The 6,352-nt window shown below is 43.6% G+C and overlaps 1 long non-coding RNA gene across 1 annotated transcript; it reads right to left on the bottom strand.

Moving 5' to 3' along the window:
• Positions 1-389: 389 nt before the first annotated feature.
• LOC116199248 lies at positions 390-2,654 on the bottom strand. Its single transcript, XR_004155506.1, has 2 exons — positions 1,808-2,654; positions 390-1,718 (listed from the first exon to the last, which is right to left on the bottom strand). It is a non-coding gene; the product is annotated as an uncharacterized LOC116199248 (long non-coding RNA).
• Between the last annotated feature and the right edge of the window lie 3,698 nt (positions 2,655-6,352).

Here is a 6,352-nt window from a genome sequence, read left to right as displayed (position 1 = left end):
GTCCATTTTGTCTTAAGCCAAGTACGAAATTAATCCGGTGTTTGTATTTTGAACCCAAAATACCCGATCTAACTACCCGATATCATGCTAGGGTATCGCTAAATTGCAAATAGACTATTTTGCCGTTGTAGTGAAGATTGTTTTCGGAAAAAGAGAGACTACGCAGTGCATGCCACCTCGGCCTGTGATCGGCGCCAACCAATTCCCTGAATCTTCCATGGTTGTGCAAGAATCTCGAAAGAGCCAAAGAACCGGTCAATCTATCCTGAAGTGATCTAAAAAGAACTTACACACCCCGACTTGAGTTACTTGAAATCATGTGAGACCTCGAGTCAGGACGTGCAAGTTCTTCCTAAACATCCATGCCACATCGGAACGCGTGTCTCAGGTTTTTTTTTTTTTGTAAAATTGCGAATTTTGATAAAGGCGCCAATGCATATTTGCAACTTATCGACGCGTGTTACCGATTAATTATTGATTCATGCAAAGTTATTAGGGCCAAGTGAATCAATTAATCGCGTGAATGTCCCAATTACCCCATAAGTGGAATTATTGATTACATTAATTAAAATTTGCCAAATGCTTAGTTTATGGGTTTCGAGCCGCCGAAATGGTCATTGGTGGACCGCCCCTAGAAAACTCTAATTCCCGACCGTTTTGGGGCTAAATCCAATTTTTAATCAACTTTATGTGATTAAACCAATTCATGTGAGGTTTTAATCAAAGACACATTCATCATTCCAAGCACACGAATATGGGCAAAATGATCACAATAAAATTAATTCGTCGATTTTAAATTCAAGTGATTAATTAAACCATTTTGATGCATTATTTGCCTTCGAAACTATGGGCTTACGAAGCAACTTATTCAAATCTAACGCATTCAACTTATGATTTATCGTTCGATCAAAAATCAAATATAAAACACAGTTGCACACAATCATATATCAATCACGATCATAACACACATCTTATAAATTGCTCAAGGATCGAATTAAAATAATTTTGAAAGAACAAGGACTGATTTGGTAATTCGGTTAAAATTCCTGGGGACTGATTTGAGACAGCTTGAAAAATTCTCTGGACTAATTTGAAACGTCTGAAAAGTTCTGTGACTGAACGGGAATTAAAAATGGCCTGGGACCTGATTGAAACAGATTTTAAAGTTCGGGACTGATCTGAAAAAAGTGGAAAATGTCACAATGACTGAACTGAAACAAGTTTAAAAGTTTTCGGGAATGGTTTGAATCTTCCAAAAATTCTGTGGCCGAACTGAAAAACGTCGAAAATGGTCTAGGACTTATCTGAAACGAATTTGAAAGTTTGGAATGATTAAAAAATGAAAAAAAATAGTGGTAGGGAATGAAATGAGACGGCTAGAAAAGTTTATAAAACCAGGTTTTGGTATAACTCACGAACGTTTACTCCACATTAACATCATTTAAACAAACATTAATATGGAAATGAGCCCTAATCATGCTACTAAGTCGAGATCTATACCTAGTTCGGGTAGAAATAAGAGATTCTGGAAGTCGGGTCAGAGTCGGGTATCCGGTCGGGTATAGCAGACCCGACTGGAGGAAGAACGGCTGGAAAAGGTAATGGGCTGGCGCGAACGGTCCTGGCTGCTCCTCCGAGCTGGCGAGGGAGCTCCGGGCACTCCGGGGACCTTTGAATACGGCGGCCAGCGACTCATGGGCGCCGGAACCTGTAATCACCTGAGGGATACAAGACCCGGTTAAAGGAAAGCAAAACCGAAAGAAAGGATAGTGACCCTGGTGATTCTGGTGGCCACGCATGGTTGCACCTGATCTCTGAGAGGTCCCTGGGTGTGGCTCGAGGCGACCTTAGGGTCGTGAGACGTCGAGCTACAGAACTGAGGGCACGGTGAGGGTGAGAGTAGTGACGGTTACGCCTGAGCCGAAGGAAAATGAAATCCTGAGCTGAGGGGACCCGAGAGCACCTAGACAGAGTTCCAGCGAGTTCGGCGTTGGTCAGGGATGGTCAGGGTGGGCTTAGAGGCGGCAAGGACGAACTGAGGGTGTCGGTTTTGAGAGGAGAGTGACAGGGGACGCAATGGAGAGGAGATGATTCAGAGTGTGAGCTGAAGGAGTTGAGGGTCGTGAGAGGGAATGGGTGAAAGGAAAGAGTCGAGCTGAGGGGGTTCGTCTGTGAGCCCACGAGCACAAGGGAACTCGGACTAGCTAAGGGAGGAATGGGAGCTTAGGGCAGGTTCAGAGACGAGCTGAGAGCTCCAACTGGGAAAAAGAAAAAGTCGAGCTGAGGGTCCGCGTCCGCTGTGGGAGAGAGCAACCGAGGGAAAAGGAGAAACCAGCTGAGGGAAAGAGTCGCTCCAGCTGAGGGGTCCGAGAGAGGAACGTGAGCTGAGGGTTGCGGGAAGAGAGGCGGCCGAGTGAGAGTTCGCTAGGGTTTTTTTCTGGCCTCCATTAGGGTTTTCGTTTTTCCCAAGTTTGAGAGGTGCCCTAGGATTTTTCGGCTGAGGAGAAGAAGGAAAGGGGAGAGCGGCCAGGGTTTCGGCCGAATGAGGTGTGAGAATCCGAGAGAGAGAGTGTGTGTAGATGAGCTAGGGTTTGCGTGGGAGCTGCGGGAGAGTGAGAGGGAGAGAGTGAGCTGGAGGTTTTCCCTTTTGGACCAATCGAAAAAAAAAAAAAGGGCAAAGAGAAGAAGAAGGAGAAGAAGAAGAGGAAATGGGGGCAACAGGACATGGGGCAACAGAGGGGCAACGGTCAGACCTTTTTCTGACCGTTGCCTCTAACCATTTTTTTTTTTAAGATTTAGAAATTCAAATTTAATGCACGTATAGATTTAAATTCTCGTATTTACAATTGGATGTCGAAAAAATGATCCGAAACCGGCATTGTGTTCAGAAAAATTTATGAATCAATGTTATGCAACAAAATATTTTCCGACCTTAAATTATCGTCCCGGATTTCGAAAATTGAAATTGATGCACGTGAAATTCGAAGACATTCTGTAGAGTATTTTCCTGAAAAATTGCAAAATTGGCGTGGAGCTAGGAAAATGTCCCATTTTCGAAATCGTGTATGCTTGAGTGATCAGTTGAAAATACTTCCCTCATACGGATGACAGAAATGACGATTTTACCCCTCTGAAGCCGGTGAACCAAAATGGGGTGCTAACAACGACGCATTAAAATGCCGCAACAATATGCTTGTCGACGGCGATGAAGAAGTCAGAATCCGATGAGCTAGAGAGAAAGAGTAGCCAAGAGCTAGAATGAGAAAGGGAAAGAAGAAATTGTGAGTGAATGATGTGAAGGAAGAAGAAGAAAAGTGGTTAGGCATTCATGAGGTTAAGCTTGCACTTAATGGGCCTAGCTGAAACCCAACCCAAGGGGAGCTCGTTAGCAGATTATAAGTCATAACGGCTACAATAGCCGTGCGGCTAACTCTCTTTAGCCTGGGAATAATTTCTTCGTCATTATCGGGATTGGTGCGAAAATCTCATAATTACATGTCAAGTCATACTCGACTCATTACTCGCACGGCTAGACATATGGGGGGTTTTGTTTACACTCGTTTTTTGCACCTAGCATAGGTTGTGGAGCCTGTGCCCTATGTGGTACTTTATTAAACCCAATTAGTCAAATTCGGGTCTAATTAGAGGTCCACGAGATGACATTGCTTACTGGACATATAAAGGAGCCCAAGCAAGGAGGTGACCCATGGTCGAATTCTTAAACCCAACTCGGGAAACCATGGCACAACCCATTTGGACAGACATTGCCGAGTTGGGTAATTCACGAAGGAGACTATAGAAATTTCTAGCCGGGCTGATCAGATAGCAATTAGCTAAGGGTACATGGCTGACAGCCTTTACAGTTAAAGAACTCCCATTCTTTCCAAGAAAATGCCCATCCATGTATATGGGCTTACACGCAAGGCTAACATACTCGACATCGTAGTAAGAGATAGTTTCCATGGCAAGGCAAGCTAGATAAAGGAACAACCGAGAGATCACATGGCTGGCAGCTTCTCGTGGAAAGTTTCTCGATTCTTTCCAAAATAGAGTCAATCATGAACTTGGACGTGCATATATGGCTGGAGTGTCTCTACATGGCAGCTATGGATTGTTTCCTTCCCAAGGCGAATTAAATTTGGGAATAGCTAGGCATACACGGTTAGCGGCTACACAAGGAAAACTCTTTGATCCTTTCCTAGATAGAGTTGGTGCACAAATCTGGACATAGAGACATAGCTGGCTACCTTCTCAAAGTAGCCAAGGATTGTTTTCTTGATGAGAAGAGTATACTCTTGGGAACTATTCCAACATGGGCAAGATTATTTGTTAATAATGATAGTTCGTCTATTCTAGCTAAGTTTATATTTATTTCCAAGCTATTAGCAGGTAGATAGTTTCTTATTTCCATTTATTTCATCACAATAAAACCGAAACTTACTATGTACGAGTCTTCTAGGTCCGACCCTATAAAAAAAAAGAAGAGGCACTCATTGTAGCACCCAAACCAGCCCCCCCCCCCCCCCCCCCCCCCCCCCCCCCCCCCCCCCCCCACACACACGCACGCACGCACGCACGCCACACACCACACCACGCACGCACGCACAGTTTCAATACAACTACGAGCAACCCTCGTTCTCATACGTTCTTATCTTACATTTCAATTCTACTCGCGCACCATTTACGTACCTACATTACATGCACTCGCATCTACATATCTTATCTACCCGTCCTTTACAATTACTTACGGAGCTCACGGCTTCTCCTATCCCTTTCCACCATCCCTTGCTTTCGGGTAGGATTAGTTTGTACTTCAATTTCAGCTTCAGGGCTGATTCCTTTACTTACATTAATCTCAGTTTCTGGGCCGGGTTCTATTTTTCGGATACAACTACGAGCAACCCTCGTTCTCATACGTTCTTATCTTACATTTCAATTCTACTCGCGCACCATTTACGTACCTACATTACATGCACTCGCATCTACATATCTTATCTACCCGTCCTTTACAATTACTTACGGAGCTCACGGCTTCTCCTATCCCTTTCCACCATCCCTTGCTTTCAGGTAGGATTAGTTTGTACTTCAATTTCAGGGTGATTCCTTTACTTACATTAATCTCAGCTTCTGGGCCGGGTTCTACTTTTCGGCTACTTCAGTCGAGCTACCCATATTCTCCGCCATTTCAAGTAGCCTAGCTGTAACTTCTGGTGTTAGCTACTTGGCATCTCATTCCCTTGCATTCCAGACATACTTCGCTTGTACATTGAGAGAACTTCGGTGATCTAACCCTCGTGACTACTTCATTATCTGAACACCTCTACAAGCATACGACCACATTCAATCTACAATCAAACTGAGACCCACCCGCCGCTTATACCTACAGACCCCAAAGGTCGTGGCGCTACACTATAAGCCAGTGAGGACAGCTAGTGGTTTCGCCATTTCTTAAGACCACACCTTGGCACGCTTAGCTCTCTAACCTTACCACGCACATGTGCTGGAGGGTGGCTCGCTACACCTTTCAGGTCGAATACCTTGCTTAAGCGGAACAAGCGCCAAACCGCTTAAATCAATCCACGTTGATTCGAAAAATTATTCTAATTGCGGCATCACGCGTCAATACCCTAGTTATTATCAAAACTTGTCCTCAGCCTCCGATAAGGTATTGGTCTTAATTCTACCGTTCACTCAAAACCATTGACTTTTTCCTTTCAAAAACCTTTTTTTTTTTTTACTAAAATTGATTTTCAAAAAGGTTAAAAAATGAAACGGATATCTTCAACACAAGTGAGTAGGGCGGTGCTGGGCTCACCCGCAGTCACCACCGTCCCAATTGAGGATATCAGTGATGTTATTGTTCAACAATAGGAAATAATATTTTTTTTTCTTGGCAATATTATTGAGTCAATTAACAATTCACGTGCCCATCTATTTTCTATCTTCTATTTATAGCATTCAGACTAACAGAACACTTTCCTCCCGATAATAATTGGATCTACAACCAGGTGGTTTGATTGGGAGTCGACTCTAATCACCACGATAGATAATAGTTCGAGATAGACCATTAGCAGATCACCACCACCGTGGACCATCATTGTCGCCCCCCTAACTGTTGTCTATCGGTCCAAGGCTGATGATCGGATATTCTGATGACTAGTATCACTTCCCAAAAACTAATTTAAATTTAGCGGTCGAACAAGTCCTGTATCAAAAGATCATACTTCGTTTCTAAGATTGATCTGGAAACCAATTTCTATGAACAAATTTCAGAAAACAAACCCGAAGATCTCATTGTCCATGAGGAATGAGCTCAAAGAATTTTCTAAATAGAAACGAAAACAGGAAGACA

The sequence above is a fragment of the Punica granatum genome, chromosome 3 (assembly GCF_007655135.1).
Source record: "Punica granatum isolate Tunisia-2019 chromosome 3, ASM765513v2, whole genome shotgun sequence".
Lineage (NCBI taxonomy): Eukaryota > Viridiplantae > Streptophyta > Magnoliopsida > Myrtales > Lythraceae > Punica > Punica granatum.
Note: the sequence above shows the minus strand (reverse complement) of the source record. Positions and strands in the feature narration are given on the sequence as shown.